At 41.9% G+C, this 25,615-nt stretch overlaps 1 long non-coding RNA gene across 1 annotated transcript; it reads left to right on the top strand.

Annotated features, from left to right (window-relative positions):
• Nucleotides 1-641: 641 nt before the first annotated feature.
• Nucleotides 642-11,436, top strand: LOC130256924 (uncharacterized). The gene is made up of 3 exons (XR_008841202.1): nucleotides 642-724; nucleotides 5,781-5,817; nucleotides 11,396-11,436. It is a non-coding gene; the product is annotated as an uncharacterized LOC130256924 (long non-coding RNA).
• The last annotated feature ends 14,179 nt before the right edge of the window (nucleotides 11,437-25,615 follow it).

Raw genomic sequence — 25,615 nt, 5'->3', positions numbered from 1 at the left:
CATCTGTCTCTTAGGTGTGGAAAAAATGTCCCTCAAGACAAAACAGGGAGGAGAAAAATGTGGAGTGCAGCATCTCATTTTGGACTTACCACATATCTGTGTCCTGCAAGGCACAAATACTTTGAAATTCGGAACTTACTCAAAATTTTACTCGTTACTCAGTGATAAAGGCAATTTTAGGAATTAGCTTTTAGCAAGTGGTAAGCATATACCATTCTGACCTTGTCTGTGAAATCAGTTTTGTGATTAGTCCATGGTGTGTACCCCATTACTTGGTCATGAATTGAAATTTCTCTTCCTGGCTATAAAAAAATGCTCTTCTGTTAGTCTCACCAGCCCAAATACATTGTGTGATTAAAATGTATTTGCAGATTGTCAGAAAAGTCAAATGTTTTGCACTTAAGATGCATTATCTGTTCAGGAAAATGAGACTGTGCTTAGGAACTGCTCTCAAGAGTCTCTAGAAATCATTGTAGCTTCATGTTTTGTCTATATGATATGAAAACTGGGCACTTCCTGAAAATTGCAGTAACTTAAATATTCCACTACCCAGGTACTCTTTCTGCTGATATGCTATCATTGTCTCCTTTTCTAGTGACTTTCTAAATGCAGTTTGCTGAACAATATTGTTTTTCAGGAGATGACCCATTCGTGGCCTCCACCACTGTCAGCTATTCACACACCAGGAAAGGCAGAACAAAGCAAGTTTCCCTTCCCAAACAAGGTAAGATGTTCAGCATCACGTAGAAACATTCCTCCTGCACCTCACAATATGTCCTACACAAGCCCTGACTAAGTGTGTGGGATCTCTGGGCTGAGGTTGATGCTGTGGTGATGATCTCCATGTGTGTGTGACAGTATTCCCTGTCTTTTCCCTTCTTACAGCCTCAGCAGGGCTACACGTTCTGCATCTCCTGGCAGCAGAATTGATGGTGCTGTGGAGGTCCCAGGCTCCTCATGGCAAGGCAGAGCCACAGGTGTCTCTGGTGGGATGTCCAGATGGGGTGGCTTCTGCTGGGGCTCCTGACTGATGCCTTAGGGCACAGAGCAGTGGGAAGTCAGGGAGCTCCTCCTTGCACCATTGCTCCTGTGTCATTTGGCTTCACCAGCTGAGATTTTTGTTGAAACATTTGAGGTCTGAGGAAGCCTTCAGGAGTACACTGGCCTCTAGCTGAGCTGAGAACTGGCTGTACATCTTCTGCCACCAGCCTGGCTTCTCTTTGCAGACAGGCAGTCAGCCCAGAGCTGTGATGGCCAGAGGGGCCACAGAAGCATTTGTCACAGAAACATTTGATCCCCCAAGAGACCAAAGCCACTAGTCCTGCCTGTGCTCCCTTAAGACCAGCCCCACTATTGGATATGTGTCCGAGGGAGAAAGCAGTGCAGCATGGTAAAGCTCATCAGCATAAGCTTGGGGAAACCACATTATTTATACATGGTAAGTCAGGAGGGAATGAAATCAGCTATCTTGTGCAGGAGCCAATAAATTTCACATTGTATCACCATATACTGTGTGGATGTCACAAGCATATTTCATGCAGCATTCAAGCTTGAAAGATGGTATTGATGCTGTTTATAGTCTTTCTCCTGTTAAAGCAAGCTCGTTTGGCAACTTTTAAGTCCATTCTGCAAAATTCAGTTCAGGGAATAATTATAACTACAAAGCCAAGAACACTTCATTTGCCTACAGTTAAACAGCTTTTCTGTGGATGAGAGTGTCATGATTTTGAAGTATCAGGGGTGTAAACCAAGATATCTGTGGCATGTTATGAAAGAAAAAGAAGGAAATAACTCACTCTCTGCTTGTTGAAGGCAGACAAATGACTGCAGATGGTTGGTGAGCTAGAGGCTTGTTAAGTTAGAGTAAGTCCTGTAGAAGAGAGGTGGATCAGCAGCTTGCAAGCAGGTGAAGTGCCTGATGGGGATGACAAAGTGAAGTGGTGCTTGCAGTGCTGCAGTGCCACAATTGCCACTGTCAGTGGGTTTGCTGGCACGTGTGCAGGGGCAAGGCATGCCCCTGTCAGTGGAGCTGTGTGGCCATCCTGAATCCACTTCCTCACAACTAAATGCATTGTGATAAATACAGGAATAGGAGAACCACAGAGCAGCGAGCAAAGATACGTGAATTATGGTTGATATTGACTTTCTCATCTTCTCTCTGCCTGTTCATCCATCTCTCTGGGAAATTTTCTATTATTTTGAATTGCAGAGCCATTTCAGAGATCTACCATTCATTTTTAAAGATCTTTTTCAAGGTGGTTTCCTTTTCTCTTGCCAAAGTAGAATTTCCATTTTTTAAGCTTTAGGATGGACTAGATTTCATCTAGTAATATATGAGCATAATTTTGTACATCACAGCTGTATTGTGGCCTGGGTGGTCTGCATGGTCAGAAATCAGAGTGCTTTGTGTGAGATGTACCTTAAAAAAAAAAAAAGAAGTACCTTAAAAAACTCACCAGAGTCCTGGAACAATTCTGTATTACTTGCCATAGATTATGTTAATTTTAGACACCACTTCTATTTTAAAATACTTTAAAATAATTAAAAGCTATTCTGTGTCTTAATCTGGTAATCTGTACAGTCACAGACTTTAGAAAGCATCTGCTTTTCAGGCTCCAAAATGCAAAAAGTGGTTTCCTGATTTTTCCAATATGTTTTTCAAACCTTCATAAGCTAGCTATTGCTTTTCACAAAGGATGATGTAAAATCTTTATTGGACCTCATAGGGAATGTCTCCATAGTTCTTAAAAAGCTTTCCCACAGGTAAACTATGTAGCTTCCCTACTTTTTAGAACCTGAGGGCTACACTAAACTTTTGTGGATCACACATTTTTCAGATAAATAGGTCTGTCAGTTAAGTAGTGGCCAAGACAAATACAGAGTCTGAAAGGTTAAAATCAGAGCAACAGCTTAATCTCTTAGTTCCATGTCATGCACAGTAACATGAATTCCTTTTCAGTCTCAATGGCAGTGTTGAGACATCAGTTCAATTCATTTGCAAAGACTCTTCCAGCAAGAGAAGCAAGCAGGCTCCACTCACTTTTAACAGAAGACAGTTCCCAAACATAAAAATACTCATCATTTTGGGAATGGGGAAAAGAGAAGCTTGTAGGACTCCTGCCCTGTTACAAGGATGGAAATCATAACTACTTTTCTGTCTGTAAAAACTGAGTGTCAGCATCATTATTTCACATTCATGCCACGCTGCTTTTAACCTGCAATTCAAGTAATTAGTGATCTGACAGCTTGAAATTTATTAATTAGGCTGTTAAAGTTGCAAAGGCCACAGCAACTATAGCTGGAGTGGTTTTGGAATCATTCTAGTAATAAAAGCTAAATATCTGAGATTCATATATCACAAATATAACAGAATTGCACATTTGAAACTGCACATGTGGATGTATCAGTCAGTATAACTAAGTGCTTATGTGATGGAGGGGATGGATGAGTTTATGCTGTACTTCTGTATGAAATCAGGCCTCACTAACATGGGAGGTCTGCACTGGTTCACAAGAATGGGAGGAGAGTCTGGATCAGGTTTGACACATGTGGCAGTGCCCAGTAGGTTTCCAAGTACTAAACTGCTGGAGCAGCACCACTAGAGACCTGTCCTTTATGTAATGGAGGGCATAAAGTTCCATTCCATCCTTAACTTTGAATTTTCCTTCTCTCTGGAATTAATTTGTACTCTTGAATTTACTAGGAAGGGGCAATGACAGTCTCTTTATTTCTTGTTTTTCAAAGCTTAAGGATAATTGATTGAATGTGTGATGTGACAGGCTGTGTGTGCTTTCCTTTCTCTGCCACAATTTGTTATGTACAAATGATCAGGCATTTCTTGATTTTAATTTTATTAAAAGCATCTTAATAAATAAACTTTAAATGAATAATTAAATCTGTAAATAAGAGCTCACTTGATGCCTGTGTGGATGAGCTTTCATGTTCAAGCACTAATTCTCTTGTGCAGGGAAAAATGCTGTTATTCTGCTGCCTGCTTTGCTCTGTTTCTTAATTTTTACTGTGATTTATTGTCTTGATAGTTTGATCAGGTGTTTGATTTCTGGTTATGTATATGTGATATTATGGGATCAGGGAATTAATTTAGCCACTCCAGAAGAACTGGTTTCTTGTCACAAAGCTATTGGGTGGTTATTCTCAGCAGATGCTAAGTTATTATAATGATGTTGCTCTTTACAAGCACAATTAATTTGCTTTTTCTTTTCATGTTGATTTTAACAAGCTAGAGGAAATGCTGGACAATAATCTCCAGAAATGAAGGCTTCACCTTTTTTTTAAAGTTACATTCTCTTTTTCCTCCATCAGTGGGAATATTCTATATTTCTGTATGAGATATTTTTACTAGCCTTTGACAGAGGCAAGATACTGTGCTCAGCAGTTAAAGGGGAGGGTGCATTCTTCCTGAGGTTAATGAAAAGGTAAAAGAGTGAGCAAGATCCTTGTTTAGAAGTTTCAAATACTTTTACAAATGATTGCATTTCCCTGGACTTCTCCAGGTGCATAAATTCTCTGTTTTGGAAACTGACCACGTTCTAAAAGCCTACTTTTATTGGGAGTGTGGTTGGCTACAAGAATAGCATTTAAATTCAAGAGTACATACCACTACATCACTGCTGCAAGCTGATCTTGACTTTTTAAGATTACATTCAGTCACTAGAAAAAAACAGGCTTTAATCTCTCTTCATCAGAAACATTCACAAAAAGCTGATGCAATTTGTCAAAAGTACACAATTTCAAACTACTGAGAAATTATTCTTGGCATGTGAAACATGGTACAGGTCTTTTCATAGTGCAGTAGGAGGTAGAAACTTTTGGGGCTTGCCCAAAAATGTGACGTCTCACATTACAGGTATGTATGATGGAAGGGAGTTGCTGATGTGATTATGGTATTAAAATTACAGATCCAAGCCAGACAGAGTAAAATGTGTAGATCCAGGATTCTGACCAGCTGAGCCCTCAAGATGCCAGGGGCTGCTGTCTCTGAACTGCAGCTGTAGCTGCAGCATGGACATGAGGAGGTATTCCTGTATGTGCCTGGGTTATTCAGAAGCAGAGTTACATACAGGGTACTTTTCCTTTCTGCCATCCGTGGCAAAATATTCTTTTTTTCCTTTTATTTAATTATCTTTTTATTATGGCTTATATTTGTATTTAGAGGCTTTTAAAAAATATTTTTATGAATGCAAATTCTGTGAGTAAAGCACAGTGAGCTGACATTTGCACTTGATGGAAAAGTGGTCTGATTTATTGCACCACATTCACAGATATTGCTGTTGTCATACAAGGTCGACCTTGTAATCTCAGGGACCCAGAACTAGTCTGTATTTTCATTCTCTGATGCTGTCAAAGTCAACATGTGAAAAGAAAAGAGACCAGCTGTGCTACTACCTCAGGAATCCAATGGTCCATGAAACAATATTGGCCTTCCCTCTGTCTTCTCATCTGAACTTGCAGAAGATAATAGACGAGTTTTGGCTGATCAATACATGAATAGTGAGCAGGAGAGTCATAATAGCTATACAAAGAATTGCACCATTAAAGGGCTGTTGTGAAATAAATTTACAAGCCTAAGAATTAATGGATTTTCCAAAAAATATTGGACTTATTCTTGTAAATGAAAATTACTTTGAAACCAAATGAACAATCATCAGTGCTGTTTGTACTGTTAATGTCCAAGTAAATATTGCAGTAAAAAAATAATACATAAAATATTGCAGCTGAAAAAATAATACACCTTCTTTTTTTTTCTGTTATTACTGTAGGAGTCACAACAGGGATCTACAGGACACAGCAATACAAGTAAGTACCAACTCATTTTCTGGCTTCATTGGGTGGAGGGCTACACAATGACTTTGAAGAAGAAGTGAGTGATGAAGTGAGGGATCAGTGGCAGACTGGGCAGCACAGAGCCTCAGCAGGCAGTGCTCAGCCTTGGACAGATACAGAGAACTGAAGAGAAGAGTGACCATCAAAATGTCAGCTCTTGTGGTGGCCTGGGAAGAACAAAAAGCTTTCATTTCACTATGGTTGTTCCATTATGTAAATGGGAAAGACTGAAAGAGCAAAAGAGTGGTTTTTTTTGGGAAGCCAGAAAAGAGCTGACCTACTTGCACAATCAGATGCAGACTGCCAGAAAATTGTGCAAGAAAACTTGTTATCATTATCTTTCACAGGCAATGGTATATTTTGTGGCCATTGCACAGTAATAAGCTACATAAACCTTGACAAACTAACACTGGATAACGTTTCAGAGACCCTTTGGCCATGGGTCTTTTTGGCTAGCAGTGTGGGTAGGGGAGTGATGGGTGCTTGTTTGGCTCCTGCTCAGGGCTTTCCACTGGACTCCAGCTTACAAATCATAGTAGCACTTTTTACAGATCAGTAGCACTTTAATTACATTTAGCTATGGTAAGAAACTTAGCATCTGTATTGAACAGGAAGATTGAATTGTTCTGTGAAACAAAATATTAATCCTCTCCCTTGACACCTCTGATGGTTGTTGATGTTGCCTTGCATATTAAAAATACATGATTCTATCCTGCTTTCCACATAAAATCATCACAACCAAAAGAATTATTTTGCTAGCTTCCTGACCTGTCAGCCAACACAGAGCCCTGTTTGCAAATTGCAGGGCTGTGACTGAAGGTGAAAAATGCCCTGGGCTCGTAGCTGGGGCTTTGAAAGGGCCTGGTCACCCACTGTGTGAGGGAAAAGACATCCAGAGAGGCAAGACTGGGAGATGTAGCTTTTAAAATGGTCTGGCTCTTCACTGGGGAAAGGTCAGCATGAAGAAGACAATGTTGTGACAAAACATGCAGTGGTGTCACTTAATTGCTGGCATTGGTTTGATACTGCTGCAAGTACCAGCACTAAGGAAATAATGAAAGGCAAAGGGTATGAGGTTCTGTCAGAAAATAATGAATACAGTAATGAGAGAAAGAAGCACAAAAGAACCATAATAGAGAGGGCTATGCAAGCACAGGCAGAGGCACAAGCATGACAAACACACAGGCTGAGCTGAGCGCTTTGCAATGACATCAGGGGCCACAGTATTTGGCCAGCTTTGGTCCTAGCTGAGTATTTCCTTCTTCCAACACTTGAATAAAATAGGTCATTCTGCAGATTTAATGGAAGCTGCATTCCTGTGTATTACAAAATTGATCCTGTGACCTTACAACTTTTCCCTGCTTCTTACTCCTGTGGTCTCTGACCCCACTTCCTATTCCCCCATCCATCCCACACCCCAACAGCTCCAGTTTCTCCTCTCCTCATTCATCCTGCTCAGCAAAATCTGCAGCTGGGCAGAAGCTACACCTGGTACTGATGGCAACCTAAGAACAGCTGGACCCATGCAGAAATATTTCCTTCATTGGTGGCACCATTGGTCTGGGCACTGTTGGATGCCCACTTTGTCAAACATCACAGAGAGAGTCTGACTGCCTCTGAGAGCTGGATCCATGAGAAGGCCTGTTGAGGTGCTGGAATAAGATATCAGATAAAACACAGTTAGAATGAGACATAGACTTTACCAGTTCTGTATGTCAAACTCAAAGGAAATTTGGGAAAAAATTATTCAGGTATGTGGTGGTTTGACCCTGACTGCACACTGTGTGCTCACCAATGCTACTCTATTGGAGCTGGACACAGAAGAGAAAATACAACAAAAGGATCAATGGTGGAGATAAAAACAGGGAGACATCACTCACCAGTTACTGTCAAAACAGACTCAACATGAGAAAATAAATTTAACTTATTACCAATCAAATCAGAGTAGGACAATGAGAAATAAAATCAGATCTTAAAAGCACCTTCTCCTCACCCATGTCTTCATCCTGGGCTCAACCTCACTCCCAGATTCTCTACCTGCTCCCCACGAGCAGGGCAGGGGACCAAGGAATGGGGGCTGCAGCCAGGTAATTGCACCTTGTCTCTGACACTCCTCAGAGAGGAGACTGCTCAGACTCTTCCCTGATCTGCTGTGGGGTCCCTCCCACAGGAGACAGTCCTGCATGAACTTCTCACAGCCCTTCCCACAGGCTTTGGCTCTTCACAAACTGCTCCAGCACAGGTCCCACACAGGGTCACAGGTCCTGCCAGCAAACCTGCTCCAGTGTGGGCTCCTCTCTCCACGGGTGCCCAGGCCCTGCCAGGAAATACCAGCAAGTTACTCTGTGAGAAACTCTGATGGTCAAAGTATTGTGTTGTCCAAGTGCACATCTCCAGAGTCCCAATTAGCTGTTTTTTTTCCCATTGCACCCTGACTTCTTTGGAGTGGCTCTTGAGCCTGTCATTTGCAATGGTTTTACTGCAGCTGCCAACATTGTCTTTCTCATGGATAGCATTTGCATTTCTGTCATCCTTCCCCCACAAGGAAATCAAAGCATTTAAAAAGTCATAATGGCTGAAATTATACTACTCCATCACAATAAATATCATTTATCCCTATTACTCAGAAAGGGAAACTTAATCTGGTTGAGTGATTCACTAAAATTCCAACTAAGAGGAGACAACTCCTTTTCTGGCCACCCACTATTCAACAGGGAAAATCCTACAAAAGTTCATCTGAAATATATTTTGAAATTTGAGAAATCTTCCGCTTGTATCTAAAAAGGTTAGGGAAGAAGTTGCATGAGATGAGTCAGAAACTAGCAAAGACCTCCCAGTTCTGTGGGTAAGGATCTGTGGACTGTTTCCACTGTGTGTTTTCTGCATACACCCACTGACACAGACACACTCCTGTTTCAGGAGACATACACAGTGCTTAGCATCTGAAACAAAGGGTGCTAACAGCAATCTCATAGCAAGGTGGGTAGGCATGTTCTTTTTTAATTCAAAAAAGGCTAAGAAAAACAAAGGCTGGCACAAATTTGCCCATAAGGAGTCAAAACTAGAGAAGATTTAGCAGTTCAGCAAATCCCAGCCTCCCACAATGGTACCTGTATGCATTTGACAGGTTAAATGAAAAAATCAAAAGCAAATCTAAATTTGGCCAACAGTGAGTGTAAAAAAGCCAAGTTATTGTAAGATACCTTTACACACCCTTATCCAAAAATTTATCTGTACCATATCTGTGTCATTCAACTATGCTTAGGCTATACACATTTGTAAAATTTCTAAGATTCAGTCAGGTGAGAATGAAGTTGGTAAGAACTGATAAAGCTTTAATGGCCAGATTTTCTACTCTGATAGGCTGGACTGATGCATTTCTACCATCTGTACAGGCTTTGTCCTTCCTCTCCACACAGAACTATGTTAAGTGACAATTAGCATAAAAGCAGCTACAAATGCTGACAGTAGGGTAATCCATTAATATCCAGTTTGGCTAGATCACAGACATTCTGTTTCCTCACAGTACGTATGCTGCTTCCCTTGCTGCATTAACATACATTGCTGAAAGTAGAACTGATGTGAACTCTGCTGGCAAAGCACTCAGGAATCCATATTCCCTCTCAGACTCAGAGAAACCAGTGTTCATGGCAATAATTCATCACTTAGAAAAGACCCAAGTTACAAATAGAAAATCTTTGAATATATGCCAACTGTTACTGTTGGTTTCTTGTTCCAAATTACCATAATGCAGATGAGCTCCAGGGCTCCAGGCTGTGCAAGGCTGACAAACGTATATTGGAGCAGCAGCTTCCTAGCCAGAAAGTTCACCATCTGGATGTGCTTTCTGAGGTCTCTGCTGCAAGTGGAGGGTGACCTAGAGATTATGGAGTGGATGTATTCCATCCTGTGTGGGTGCCCTGCTCATGCCTCAATTTTTGGTGGCTTTAGCTGTCCTCTTACAGTGAATGCTGAGCTTCCCTAGAGGTCCATGAAGGCATTGGTGGTTTTGGAATCATCCAGAGCGTTCTCCACCCTGTTCAGTAAAGTTCTGGTGCCTCAGTTGGGTAGACACAACCCCCCAGAGGGGAGGATGGGATCTAAAAGCACTGTGTCGAGTTGTTTGTGATACCCAGAACTCCCACTGCAAGACAGCTACTGCCAGAAGGCCATTGCCTAGAGTGTCCTTCAGGTTTCTTCTGTACAGCAGTGGAAGAGCACTGGTAGCAGAATCCTGCTTCTTCTGAAGGAAACAGAAGGTTTTCCAGAGGTGCCCTTACAGCTGCTGCTCTGTGGAAACTGAGGGTGAGGTCTTTGTCAGCAGCAGATTAATGATGCATAATGCTCATGAGCATGGAGTAGGTCAGGACTGATCCAAAACCCACTCACCTCAGTGAGCAGCACATCAGGCAACACCAAAACCGCCTGGCCAAAACAAGAATTTCTCACTTTTTTTTTCAAGGAAGGAATAGGTGGATTTTGGCCTAACACATCTCATTAAAAGGTAATAGAGAAAAACATCCATCAGTAAACCAGTCACATTCAACCTCTGTGCCTCCTTGTCTGCTGGGGAGCATAAACTCATGTGTAGACAGCTATTAGCATCCAGTGACACACAGGAGGAGCAGCATCTGCACCCTCACTAGGCTCAGAATCGAGATACACAGAAATCTTGCACTGGAGTTCAGCTCTCTCAGGTTACTCAGAGAACATCAATTACAGCAAACATCTGCCTTACTGATTTTTGGCAGGGGGTAGAAAGCAGGGAGAAGGACTGTGCCTGACTCAGCAGGAGCAGTGCCACCCCACCTGCCTCCCAGTGTCTGTGCTGTCACTAAGCTGTGCTGGGCAGACACATCATTTTGCACCCATGATGGGGATCATCACAAGCTAGCATACCAGGACCCATATGAGGTTTAAGGAAATGTGAAGGGGCATCCCTTGGGCCTCTGGTGCTTCTCAAGCATTTGGGTACTTGACTTCTCCTGGCTTTGAGTGCCTAAGCCAACATAGCAGAGGGTTGCCCCAAGCCCCACTTACTGAAGCTAAAGATGAAATCCTTAATGTGTCAAAATGAGTGTGAACCAAAATATCCATTGGTAGAACTGTGCCCTGATCCCTGCCTTACTGTCTCCTGCTGATGCTGTTTTGCTTTGTATGAAAAAATGACTGTTCCTGGAGCAGGGTTTTGGAGCAAGTGCATGTTGTATGGGAGTGCACTCTCACCAGCAGAGCTGTAGGGCCCTAGAGAAACCCTAGAGAAATTGCTCCAGGATCTGCTGTCCCTGGTAAAGCCTGTGTCCTCTAAGCACCTCCTCCTGTGGAGTTTCTCTGCCTGGCATTTCCTGAGCACGTGTTAGTGACAAGAAAAGCCAAGTCAGGAGTGACCCTGCTTGCAAATGCTCCAGCAGTGCCCCTGCAGCGCTGTGCTTGCCTCCACAGCTGTCTGTGTGTGTGGCAGGAGTGGGCAGTGTTAGCAATGAATAAAGCATTGATGTGCAGTTTCCATACTGACCCGTTTCTGATGTCATTTTCTTCTTCTTTTTTAAAGGGAAAAGTGATGTAGAGCCAAAGAGCCCAGAGAAAAGCGCCACCCATACATCGTAAGTCACGTTTGTGTTTAAGACTGGAGAAGGCAGCTGTGTTTTTATCAGATTTGTTGGGCAAAATAGAATTTGTTTGTTTTCATTAAGATAAAGCTCTTTCACTCATGCTTTTTGTAGAACTGCTTTTTAGATAATGACTGAACATTAATTATTCCTAGAACTTGTGCATGTTAGTAAGTCAGCAGTCTTTGCAAGTGAAATGGCTCCACATCACACTGAATAGATATGAGATTATTTTTGTGGGTGTGCAAGGCTGGCCTTTAGAACCTTACTTCAACATTACCTTAATGCTGGCGGAGTTTGTCACACTTGCTAAAAAACATCATGTCACATATGCCTTTGATGTAGTGATGCAATTTTAAAAGACTGCAGTCTGCAGCTTCACCTCTGAATTACTTGAAATCCAATTACAGTTATCTCTGGTCTCTCACGATTTTGTTGATGTTTTTGAATTAACGAAAGAAGTCAAGAAATAGATAGGAACAGGCACTTGTAATATATCAGTGTTCACCTTCACTTTAGTGCAACAATAGAAGCTTTTACCATTTTTTACTCTATACAAAAGACTGAATTGTTTTGCCAACATAGACCAGTCTATGAAACAGATGGGCTGCAAGTTAAAAAAAAAATTCAAAATAGCATCAGTCTTCCAAACTAAGCGACATAAGTGAATTCTTTTAATAACTACCAGGCAGGAGCATTATGAATTTCTGCAAAACCATTCACCTTTTTAATCCCATTTGAAAGAGGGAAGTTCTTGTAACAGTCAGTCATGTGCGTTTTAGAGTGCCTGTGGCCCATAATTTATGTTTTCTGGTTCCTGTTATTTAAATTCAGAGCATTATATCATGTAAATCTCACAAGGTGTCACCATTTGTTACATGGCCAAAAGTAGTCACAGAAGGAGGTACAATAACAGTGATTTATTGTGGGACGTTTTGATTTCTGCTGCAAATACGCATTAAAAATCTTCTGGAAATTAATCTGGAGAAAGATTTGACACGGTGTAAGAAATGGCTTGTCCTGCAGATTGTGTTGTGGAATGTAATTATAGTATGCAAGCACATTTAGGCAAACTTATTAAATGAATTAAGCATTAGCAACCTTATGCCTTCTGATAGTATGATTGCTGGGAACGTTTAATAGAATGGTTTCAATAATTATCATTTTTAAAAATAATATTGCAATAAAGACCAAAAGAAGAAGGGTTTTAATGCCATCTGGAGGTATTTTGGTGAAGTGAACACATTTATTTTTACTGATATTTAGCAATATGTAAAACATAAGCCATCCTCCACAGTGTTTTCTTCTAGTTAGTATTTTATTGATGAGGAATGTTCTTTTCTTCTCCTCCATTGGATTAAAATCCTATAAGATTTCTGAACCACAATGGTGGTATCTCTGAACCCAAATATGGGTTCAGAGGTACACTCCAATGTGGTTATGGATTGGATTTGAAACTACATACTGGATAATACAGTGTGTCAGAATCTGGTTAGGTGTGAAAGGTTCCTTGCCTGATAAGAGATCTTTGGTACCTTCTGAAACTGTGCTATCTACTAGATACAGCATATTTATAAATCTTATATTTAAATTGTTACTGTATTCTAAGGGTGCCCCACAGCATACATTGGTTTCCAAAACAATTTTTAGAGGCAGAAACAACTGGTTACTGTTGATAAATGACTGCATTCAGGAACCAGAGACCCCTCCAGTTAGAGAAATTCCATAGAAATGGAGGCAGGAGATGAAAGAGGAGATGAGAAGAAAGGAACCAACAAGTGCTGTGTCAAAAGAGAAGGAAGAACGTGAGAGTGGTACAGTTAATAATTTGGAAAAGGAATCACAAACATCAAATTTTGGAATGAGGTACAAAACTGAGAACAGTAGAAGAGAAAACCAGAGATTAAAAACTGAAGACGAGTAAAAGCCATCAGCAAACTAAAGATGTGCATGATACTCAATAGAGGGCTGGGTCTGTGTTAGTGAAGTAACTCATGCTGGTCTGTAGGCTCACACCAATGCCCCAGTTCTCTTTATGCTGCCCTGCTGTTGGTATTTCCTGGGTTTCTTCTCTTTTCCACCATCTTCTAGGAGAGTTTTTTATCCCTGCTATCTCAGGCAGTCACCAATACAGAATTCCTCTGCTGTTTTGTGGCCATAGCAGCTCACACCTGTGCACACAATGCCCAGCCAGGAGAACCTGCAGTGCACACCTGCACATGGATGTGTGAGCCTGTGTGCCTGCTCTGCCTGCAGATGGATGTTCTGCCTGGGCAAGAGCTCCAGCAGTGCCCAACTGGGAGCCTCAGGGGTGTGCAAGGGGCATTGCTGCTGCCAGGGCCCCAGTGGGAGAAAAGGCTGTGCTCTCTTGCAAGGTGTCACTCCCTCAGAGTGTCAAAGGAGCCCAGCTGGCATCTCCTGGCAGGGGTGCTAAAAAGGAGAAGCACTGATGTAGGAGGGAGATGGCACGTTCAGGCCTGACAAGGAGAAACTGTGGATGCACCTCACTGTGAATCAGTGTTTCCCTGTGAAAATGGAACAAACAGCAACAAAAAAAAAAAAAAACCACAAAGTCGTGTTTGCCTAGAGGAAAACTGCAGAAAAGATGGGGAGGATTAAATTAATGTTTTTTTCTTGAAAATGTCTTTTTTATTTTCCTCAGGCATATTACAAGCCTCACACTCGAGCCAAGCTTATATGATCCAGTGGCAGTTAATTCATCCCTGGTGCAGATATACTACCTCCATCCAAACATTATTTATGCAGCTTCAGAGGACAGGTTGATTACCCTCCTGAATCAGGCAGTGAGGCATTTGTGAACCAAGCACCAACATGACATCTCCCCTCAAAATAACCCTCAAGCCTTGCCCACTGGGCTCCAGGTCCTCAAAAACAAACATAACCTGAGACCTGGAGCCCCAGGACCAGAGGTCTGTCTGTAACCTCCAAAAATACAGAAACTGAGAGTGCAGGATGCACAGTTCTCTGTTCAGAGGCTTTGGCTACAGGAATCATTTGGAACAGCATTATGCATAGGGGCTTTTCCTGTATGTCTAACTCCCTAGATAGACTCATTACTACATAGCACTCCACTGATAATAATATTAAACATTAAAAAAATAGCAGGCATTAGGTGATGCATATTAATTGGTGCAGCATCCTAATGAGGCAGATGAATAAGGGCAGTTATTGCAATGCTAAGGATAACAGAGATGGATTTAGGAGAATAAGACTGATGCAGAAGCAGGAAGGAAATCTAAGCAGAGCTGTGTCATTTTGCACAGTGTTCCTATGGCTTTCACTGCCTTGGCATTCACAGTAATCACCTGAGCTGGCACTGAAGAATTGCAATAAAAGGTGCAAACAATACAAAAGTGTTAAGCTGTCTAGAGTCTTCCCCAGTTGATTCATGTTCCTTGTAATTGAATGCTTTTAAAGCCATGAGCATTCTGTATTTGAAGGGGTTTTGTTGTCATTGTACTCAATATATATAGCTCTCTATGGGTCATATGGTTATACCTTTGCTGAGCATTTCCAAACTTTTAGGACTGATCAGAAATATCTAGTGATGTTTTGTTCTTTAGGTTTTGTGATCAGAGGATCAATTTTCAAGGGTTTGAAAACTCACAAATTTGTTAAAAACATCAAATTTTTATTAAAATCCTTACTCCCCCTGGTTTTACCACCAGAGTCTGGAGGACTGCAATAAGACATGGGTATGGATGAAGGAAAAGTGGTCTTTAGTTCTTTAATATTTGCATTTACAGGATTTTAGTCTTTCTTTGGCAAATCTGCGTGTCCTTCCAGTAAGCCTCAGATTGTTGCAATTAAAGCTTTTAATTTTTTAAAGCTTCTGTGCAAGGCAAAGTGATTCCAACCAGTGCATGTTTCAGAGGACCTTGCAGGGCTACCAAAACTCCTCTCTGAGCTGGAGGTCTGGAATCTTCCACCTTCCCACGTGCAAAATGTGACAATAATTTTAAAATGGCACAAATACACAAAGTGCTCAGCGTGACTCCCGCTCTTGGAATGACTTTCAATGTACTGTCTGTTGTGATGTTCTTCAGTACCTTTGTGTTTGTAAATGATTTCCAGTTCAGACTACCCAAGGTTAATCATGCCTGACTGTGATTCACTGCTATGCATTTACCTCGACATTTCTAGTGCTCTTACTTAATGATATCGGGGCCAGCAACTAGATACCTCAGTGCTGTCTCTTTATTAACCCTCCCACAATTGTTTTCATGCTGAGCTGCTCCAGATTTTTCCCTCCCTTTTTACAAGAGAATTAACTAAGATTGAGGGAGGCTTTGATAATTTATGGCAGTTGTTCAGGTTTTGTCCTTTGCTAATACTCTCTGAGAATCACAGCCATCACAGTGTGCGTGTGTGCGTGTGTGTGTGTGTGTGTGTGTGTTGGCTTGTTTGCTTTTGCCAGGCAGAAATAGATGTTGGCTCTGTTCCTTCCCTGTGCTGGTCCCCAGCATCACATGCAGAATGGTTTTGCTCAGGGGGATCTTCATTAACAGCACTAAAGTCAGCAGCTTCTTTGCAGAAATTAGTGCTGCAATTTCTTGCCCATCCAGCACCTGCTCATCATTCTCACCATCCTGATTTTCCTTCAGGAAGGAAACATCATGTTGGAGCAACATCACATGTAGCTTGATGTGACACATTTGTACTGGCACGAGCTTTGCATGTTAGTTCTTTCTTCCTCTCTTGTCTTGCCCCTGGTGTCTTCAGAGTGGCTTACACATAGTTCAGCCAAAACAGCCAGATTCAACAGCCAGAATCACATGCTGGTTTTACCTTCTGCAATGGGAAGACTGAGGCAGAGGGGTTGTTAGGGTTACAAGGTGCCTGCAGAGAACAGAGAGAACCAGTCTCAAATACAAGTGATCAGTTTGAGCAGCTCTTGACCCTTAAGTCTCTCAGGCAACAACTGCAACCTGGTGGGACAGTGGGAGTTGGAAGAGTAGCCCTAATCCCACCTCATTTCACTGAAAGCCCTGGTGCAAGTTATTTTAAGTTAACCTTGGGCTTTTCCCTAGCTAAAATAATTAGACCACCGTGAAGACTATGTCATTAATATTTGTACAAAGTGTTGAAAAATGTAATCTCCTGTAAAAAAAAGCTGAGGATTACTCACCCAGAACAGTAAAGGAAATGGGTAGTAATTTAAGTCTTCAAAGACAGACTTGGGTAGTAAATGGTAAATGTCCTGAGGAGTGCCTCATGTAGGAAGAAAGGGAGAGCAGAAGCTGCTGCCCTTCCCAGCTTCCTGCAGACCTGGTCATCAGTGGCAGCTCCTACCCCATCATCATTCTCCCATCCTCTCCCCAGAGTTTCAGTCTTGGGACAGGGGTCACACAGTTTAAATTAGAAGGATTTGGCTTTAGTCTTGCTGAACTGGAGGGAGAGATGGCAAATAGAGAAGGGACAAAGCGTACGAGCTGCAGAGGAAAAAACCCTCCAGCGGTACATCTTCAATATCCTTCTCTTTGTTTGCCAAAAGGACCATGATGGATCAAGTTAATTGAACCAGAAAATAGCTAACAGATGGGCCTGGAGGACAATGGAAGGGGTGAAATCCATGCTAGTTCCAAAAGGAAGCTGGTTCCAAAAAAAAGGGCTGCACAAACTTTTATGGGATATAATCCATTTTTTTAGCTTTCAGATTAAGATACTGGGGCAATTTCCTAATCTCTCACAGCTCAGCTTGTGGGCATTTTAGATGGCAAGGACATCTGCAGCAGATACATGAGCCAGTGATTTGGTGAAAACTCTTTCAGTAAGTCCATGGGCTCTATCCAGGACTGTCCTGGAGCATATCAATCTGCTCATGAGCCACAGATGACCCTGCTCTACTGAGAAGAACAATTTCCAAAGGATGGTAGCCAATATGAAATATCACACTTTATGATAATTTTTTAATTTTTTTGTTTCCAAGAACTTCAGTATGTCAATGGTTTTTAATGTATATCTGTGGTGTTTCTGAGAGAAGTCTTGCAGTCCATGAAAAAAAAAAAAAGAAAGAAAACAACCCCTTACGATGATGAATGAAGGCAGTGTTTTTCAGAGTGATGGAGGTCTTTAAAACTGCAGAAGTGAAAGTCTGGTGTTTATCCATGAACTTAGTCACTGGCAGAAGAAGAAGGCTGGCTTCATTGCACTGTTCACCTGTTTACTTGAGCCTCAGCTTGCAGAGCTAACCCCTAACACTGCCAGATTCTCACTCTGCTCAGCCAGCCCAGCAAGGGCAGCTAAAATTTTAAAACCCCCTCCTCGGCTCTCAAATTTCCATGAAAAGGTTCCTCTTTTCTGCCCTCTCCCCTGAAATATTACCCTTAGCCCATGTACAGAGTTTCTCTGTGTATTAAATATATAGGCTGCTAAAAATGTAATTCTACCATAACTCCCCATTCCCAAAAACAAAGTGATTTAGCCTGTGGGATGCATCAGAATCACTTTGGTATTGTCACAATGCTGATGTGAACCTTTCCTGCCAATTCCTAACTTTTTCTGAGCACAGATTTTTTGAGTTTACAGAGCACAATGCTGCTGACAGTTCACCAAAAAAACCCTATTGTAAGTTGATACCAAGAGGTTTATTTTCTTCAAATGCTATAGACATTTCTTGGAAGACATTTGCTCACACACATCTTGACTGAATCTGTCTTTAAGGTCTACAAAGTAAAGGAGAAAGTATAAATTTTTATTATTGGTCATTTTCTTGCCCTGTGAAAAATAGACACACATAGTAGTCAAAGTTGATACAAGTAAAAATAATCTTTAAATAGCACCTAAAGTCATAAAAATATCTCAAAAACATGATCTCCCTGAAAGATGAGTTGGAGCTGATTTGTTTGGTTTAGAAAGAAAACATATGGAAACCCAATCTAACCTTAATTGCAGCTGTGGTTTTCCTGGGACAAAATTGAGCTTCTGTTGACTTCGAGTCAGACCAAAAAAAGCATTATCTGAGATGTCAACAAAAATGGGGATAGGTGAATGCTAAATAAAAGTACTACTGAGGTCTTGGGAAATTTTGTTTGACTTAGATGGAGTGAGATAGGGCTTTCACTGTTTTCCTATTTTTAAATGCTGTCCCTCTCTTTTTACAAGATATAACTAATAGCTTGCATTAACCACCCTTATGGCTCAATGCAGAGTTTTGTTTATAAAGCATCCTTGATACAGGCCTTCTTGTGTGGCACCTTCACCTTTACTTTCTACCTGTACTCTGTTCTGTAGGGAAAATAATTAGTTGGAGGAAGCTGCCCTCATTTTGATGCCACCCTTGGCTCAAAGCTGAAGGGAAAAGTGGTTTTATGCAAGAGAAACCTTCACTCCAAAACAGAAGATTTTGTCCCATTGGAAAACTAACTATAATGCAGGGCATTATTTCTAATTTTATGCCAAGTTAAAAAATGCTTCTGTATCACCAATGTTCATTGAATGCCATTTAGAATAAAGCTGACCAACTTAACTGGATAAAATATCATCATGCTTGAGGAAATGTTTTCCTGTCTTACACTGAGAGCATATTATTTTTCTCTTAGGCACTGTTTTTCTTGGACTTTGTCATTTATAAGGGACTAATTAGGAATTTTGTGTGTATTATGTATTACCTCGGAAAACAGTGGTTAGAGAGGGGTTGCCAGGAAAATCAGGAGATGCCAGTACCTGGGAAGAAGTGTGTTTCACTGGAAATGCCTCCAGGAAGGCAAACACCTTCGACCCCACTCTGTATTTTTTCTCTGAAGAAAAGATAAACGGAGGCTCAGCGTCTGGCACGTTGGAGTCGCGGTGTGCGTGGTGGTGGTTTCTGCTGGGCTGAAATTCCTGGTTGCCAGGGTAACACATTTTGGAAATTCTCTACCCTGGGCGAAAGCTGCTGCAACTTGAAACCTGCCGTGGCTGATGCTTGGCGGGGGCACCACCACTGCTGGGGGTGGGGGGCTGCTGGCTTTGCCCAGGGCTTTGGGGCAGGGAAGCACAACAAAATGGGGCCAAAACAAGAGTCGCTGGGAACATCTGATACTTCCAGGCTTCCAGGATGTCATAACCTGATTCTTTTCTCCACACCATGTCAGCCAAAAGATGGGGGGGTCACCTCATCTCAGGGCTGGATTGCTGGGTGATGGGAAGAGGAGAGGTGTGTGTGCCTGGAGGGTGAGGAGAGGAGGAGGGTGAGAGGGGAGGAAAGAGAGATACAGGGCTCTGGCCACCTGCCAAAAAAAATAACTAACATTTTGCAAAAGAGAAATCCTAAGACTGAGGTCATAGTATGGAAAAAGTCTGTTTCACAGACTCTTGAGCCTGAATACAGGCCAAGTTTTTTAGGGTTTTTTTTCCCCCTAAATGCAGGCATCCTATTAACATTTGAACGCTAAAGCTCGTCCAGGAATGGAAAGATTTTGGAATCTGAAGTGCCTCAGTTTTATACTTTATTAGTACACAGATAAAATTTTTTAGTAATAAGAAAGTGAGATTCTGAATGAGAAGCTCCCTCATTTTGCTGTTAACTTATTTTATGACTACGAAGAACAAATTAAAAGGATGTAAAGAAGCGCCTGTTTCTCCCACAGACTGACCAACTCGAAAAAAAGAGACATTTCAAGCTTGGTGGACAATTTTTTATTTGCCATGCAAAATACAAAAAGATACTGAAACCTGAAAATATGATGAATTTTCCTGTGTGGAAAAGTCGGACTGTTCAGCCATGAATAGCTATGATTTTTTTAAATCTTTATAGTGGCAGGTTGGCAGTTTCATGACAAATGACTTTTCATACCTAACTAAACAAATTATTGAAGTTCTTCTGCCTTAATATTTGGATTAAAAGTCAGAGTGTGGATATTTTTTAACTGGGGAAAAAATAGCATTTTGGATTTGTTAGGATGTTATTGCAAGCAAGTTTTCTGGTTTTTGATTTGCTAAGCTACAACTGGAGTCTGCCTTCCTCAGGGTAAGAATATTTCCACATTATCATTTCACCTGTGGTATTTTAAGAGGGAAAATATTATATCTCAGCATGTATCTTGGCTCTGTGCATTCTGTTCTTTGTTTAGCATGCAGACAAGCTTCATCTCCCAAAAGAGATGCAGAATATATTTATCGGCAATTTTAGAATTGATGATAGATTTGACAAGCAAGCAGGGTGACACACTGAAGCTATCAAAGCTGGAGATGAATCAGGACAAAGGTTTGGATGAGGTATATTGTTCCTGAGATTCAAAAGTATTATACTTACTGATCATTCCAAAATCAGGACAACTGTACCACTGACTTACAAAGATAAAAGCTAAGTTTTTCGAAAGAAAAAAAAAAAAAAACAACCACATGGTTTGATTGGCCCACAGACCTTTTATGGCAAAATAGTGTGATTACAGCTGGCATTTCTGCATGCTGATTTTTATTAGTTTTGTAAGATATTTTGTCAGGATTCATTTGTGCTGATTCCCCCTTTCATGGCATAAACTGTAAGCAATTGTCAGTAGAGAAAAGGAGTCTCTCAACATATTTCTTCAGAGACACACTCCAGGAGGTGTGATAGATCAGGTATTATAAATTAAAATAGAACTGATCTGTTACCTGAAAAATATGTGACCTTACTGTATATTTAATTGTATTAGAATTTAGTGCAATTATGGAAAAAAATCCTGTGCATTCATCACCAGCTTTCCTACTATCAAAACAAAGCAGACAAATCAGGACAAATAACAACTTAAAAGTATTTAATAGCACGATACAGACAAACAAGGAGCAAATTACCCTTTTGTACCTGGCTTGATGACCAATTTTTGTGGCATTTAAATGGGCATAGAGGGGAGCTTCTGTTCTGAAGTCCCCCAGGGAGATGAGGCAGACATCCAGATGTGTGACCTGTCTTGATGTAGTTCTGATGGAGGCCTAATACAGCAAAGAGCAAGGAAAAGGTCTGGGGCTGAGAACCTCAGAGCATCACAGATCATACCCTCAAAAACAACTTGTCATTACTCTGGTCTATACTGGCTGTAACTGTTGGTCTTAAGGTCCCTGCTCCCATAAAATCCATGTTTTTCTTATAACATACAAAAATGTGATATGAGACACAAACTTTAATACTTGTAATAACAGTAAGCAACAGCAATTTCTGTACACTCCTATGGAAGAAACAACAGTCTTTTGCCACAAACTGCTAAAAAGAAAAGGGTTTTCCTCTGTCACATGGGACAATTTTGATCTCATAAATAATTATAGACAAGCATGATGCCTTTTAGCAGGGTTTCTTTCAGTATTATTGTTTGAAAGACCAAGAATTCCTGTGGGTACCTAGATTTCTGCTTGTGCTGTGCTGCCCATCTGCAGTTAAAAAGCATTTCCTTGAGAGCTGCAGGCTTTACTGTGAGCAGCCTCAGTAAAGCAGGATGACTTGCATATGTAGAGAAAGGGCTTGCTACAAAGTGACTGCACATGGAAGGATCAGGGGGCAAAAAAGGAGGAAATTGTGTTTGTCTGACTGAGTTTGAGGAAACTGAGTTTGTCCACATCCTTCTCAGGTGCCATCAGTGCACTGAGCATCGTGTCCCACAGCACAGCAATCCCAGCACGGCCATCCCAGCACAGCCATCCCAGCAGGGCAATCCCAGCAGGGCAATCCCAGCACAGTCATCCCAGCACAGTCATCCCAGCACAGCCATCCCAGCACAGTCATCCCAGCACAGCAATCCCAGCACAGCCATCCCAGCACAGCCATCCCAGCACAGCCATCCCAGCACAGCCATCCCAGCACAGCAATCCCAGCAGGGCAATCCCAGCACAGCCATCTCAGCAGGGCAATCCCAGCAAAGCCATCCCAGCACAGCCATCCCAGCACAGCCATCCCAGCACAGCCATCCCAGCACAGCCATCCCAGCACAGCAATCCCAGCAGGGCAATCCCAGCACAGCCATCTCAGCAGGGCAATCCCAGCAAAGCCATCCCAGCACAGCCATCCCAGCACAGCCATCCCAGCACAGCCATCCCAGCACAGCCATCCCAGTACAGAAATCCCAGCACAGCCATCCCAGCAGGGCAATCCCAGCACAGCCATCCCAGCACAGCCATCCCAGCAGGGCAATCCCAGCACAGCCATCCCAGCACAGCCATCTCAGCAGGGCAATCCCAGCACAGCCATCCCAGCACAGCCATCCCAGCACAGCCATCCCAGGAGGGCAATCCCAGCACAGCCATCCCAGCACAGCCATCTCAGCAGGGCAATCCCAGCAGGGCAATCCCAGCGCAGCAATCCCAGCACAGCCATCTCAGCACAGCCATCCCAGCAAAGCCATCCCAGCAGGGCAATCCCAGCACAGCAATCCCAGCGCAGCCATCCCAGCAGGGCAATCCCAGCAGGGCAATCCCAGCACAGAAATCCCAGCGCAGCAATCCCAGCACAGCCATCTCAGCAGGGCAATCCCAGCACAGCCATCCCAGCACAGCCATCCCAGCACAGCCATCTCAGCACAGCAATCCCAGCACAGCAATCCCAGCAGGGCAATCCCAGCACAGCCATCCCAGCATAGCATCCCAGCACAGCTCCACTGAAAGAGCATCCAGCTCCCAGGCCAGGAAACACACAGCCAACTCAGGAAGGGTGTCCTGTCCTCTCCTGAAGAGTTTTACTCTTGCAGGTTTTGAATTCAAGAGAAAGCAAGCTCTCCCTGAGCCTTTTGCATGTGTTCCATTACTGTCTAGGAGTGGCTGGCTGATGCCACTCTTGAGGAGCCCTGCAGCACCCACAGCAGCATCCTGTGACTGATGCTGAGTAGGCAGGAGTCAGGGACCCAACTGCCAGCTCTGAAGCCTGGGAGACAGTGGAATAAAGAGAGAAGGGGGAAGATCAGAGGTATGGCAACAGAAGACTTGTCATTCATTACTATATGTAAGACATAAGGCTAAACAAATATAAAGACATACATAATACATAAACAATGGGAAGTGGGCAGAAAGCTGGATGTTAAAGGTAAGATTTGTAGAGGGACCTATAATACTGATATTATTTCAAATTTGTATATATTTCTCTCTGACAAAAAAAGTAGGTGGATTACTTAATAGTCCTCATCTCCAGGCCTTGTGAAAAGATTATATAAAGCAACAGCCCTACTTTTAAAATTATTTTGATTTATCTTTATCTAACATAGATGGCCAAATATCTCTTTAGCATGATCCCATTTGGCTCAATGACATTGCAGAGCTATGAATTCAGTATGAGAACTGTGCACTGAAGAACATAAAAGCCTGGGTGCCTAGCTGCAAAGCAAATACCTCCTTCTCAAGCCACTTATGTTTTTCTACTTGAGAGAAATTAAAATCTCATCTTATTTCTTTCCATGGTCTTGTTATCCAGTCAGATTTTTAGTCAAATAAATCTCTGGTTCTTTTCAAAGAATGTCTTCTGTATGTGTTGCATTAGCTTTAAAGACTCACCAAGAACAGCACGGTCCAGGCTGACACTCTCCCATCACAGAAGGAACTGTATGAATCTTATCCTACAGTTCTGCAGCTCAGTTAATTAAGTATTTGATGTCCTAAGAAGCTGCTGCCTCCCATAGCCAAGGAGAGGAAGCTTCCAGACCCCATTTCCATCTTTGGCCACCAGTGACGTTCAGAGACTTTCCACCCATCACACCATGTTACACAACTCTTCCCACAACCCTTGATGAAATTAAGTAGCATGAAAAATTAACCCTACTGTTGTTGCAATGCAGCTGGGCAATGTGTGGCCTCTTTTGCTGCTGCAGAATATGTGTTTGATGCTTTGGTTGTGTGGCTTTGTGAGTGGAGCAGAGGGGATCCCAGTAGAGCAAACCTAGGGATCAGCCCCATAGCCCTACCCACTCTCCAGGTACCCTTGGGCACCTTAGGCTCAATGCAGACTGTGATTTCTCATTTCTCTGCCCCTGCCTTATTACTTGCTGTCCAGCCTCTGCCATCCACCACTTCTACTTTTTTTCCTTCATTTTCTTCCTTGCTGCAACCTCTCTGTTGTTTTCCTGCCATCATATTACTGGTTTTGTTGAGATTCATCACCTGCAGCCTCATTTCTTGTTCCTTTTTACCTGTGTAGACCCTCCCATTTTCTACTTCTGCTTTACAAAACATGTCTCTGTGCCTGCTGAAAAACAGAATAAAGAGATGGATGTAACAAGGGATACAAAATATACACCCACATTAGCTCAGGTTCCTGGATTAGTGCATATCATCATTTGCCTCCTTTTTTACTTGATTTTCCATCATGTCATCTTTGTTTAATGGTAAAGACTAATTTTCAACTCCTTTGTCAGGTGCCCAGGTATTGCCCCAATCTTTCTTTAGGGCACATAGTTTTTCATTACTTCTCTTTTAAGAATCACAAAAGAAAAAGAAAATAAAGAGAGAGAGAGAGAGATTAATATGGAGAAAAGTTTTACTTAGCTACAAAATGTTTTCCTTTTATAACTTTAGGCATGATTGACAGATAGGTTTATTTTATCAAATTGCCTTTTCTGACAGTATATTATTTAATGAGGGAGTTCTCTTTTTTGATTGCATAGAAAATGTGGAAGCATCTGAGAATTTCTGATGTGCTATTTACTTATCCATTATGTTGGGAATCAGTGTAATTTCAATGTCAGCAGTGGAATTAATAACCATAACTATTATCTGTCACAGAATGATCTATTTGGGGATTTTCTCAGCAAACCAGAATATATCCCCATCCTTACACCACAGAAGGAAGTTTTATAAATTAAGTAAAATTTGAACATATTTTTGTTTTGATTATTCCTTCCAGGTTAATGGTAAAGGCACATATTTTTGGGCTTTAATGTAACATGGAGTCACTGATATGAAATCCTTTAGCAGCATAAATTATCCCTATTTTTTTCCCACCATTTATTTCACTCAGTTTCTCAAAAACTTTCTGTCAGGGATGGCTCCCCATTGAAGTGCACTCTCACCTCCTTAAGAAAAAGAAAAAAAAAAACCACCAAAAAATTAAAACAAAACAAAAACAAAAATCCCTGACAGTCTAGTTTCCAGAGATAATGAAAAAATTCTCTTTTTGGCAGTAGTGTGTATTTGGGCTGACTTTGTTCTGTTTTAGGTGTTGTACTTCACTGTGTGAGAGCACGGGAGTGCCTGAGCAGACAAATGGA

Source organism: Oenanthe melanoleuca, chromosome 1 (genome assembly GCF_029582105.1).
Source record: "Oenanthe melanoleuca isolate GR-GAL-2019-014 chromosome 1, OMel1.0, whole genome shotgun sequence".
Classification (NCBI taxonomy): Eukaryota; Metazoa; Chordata; class Aves; order Passeriformes; family Muscicapidae; genus Oenanthe; species Oenanthe melanoleuca.
This window is presented reverse-complemented; position numbering and strand designations above follow the sequence as displayed.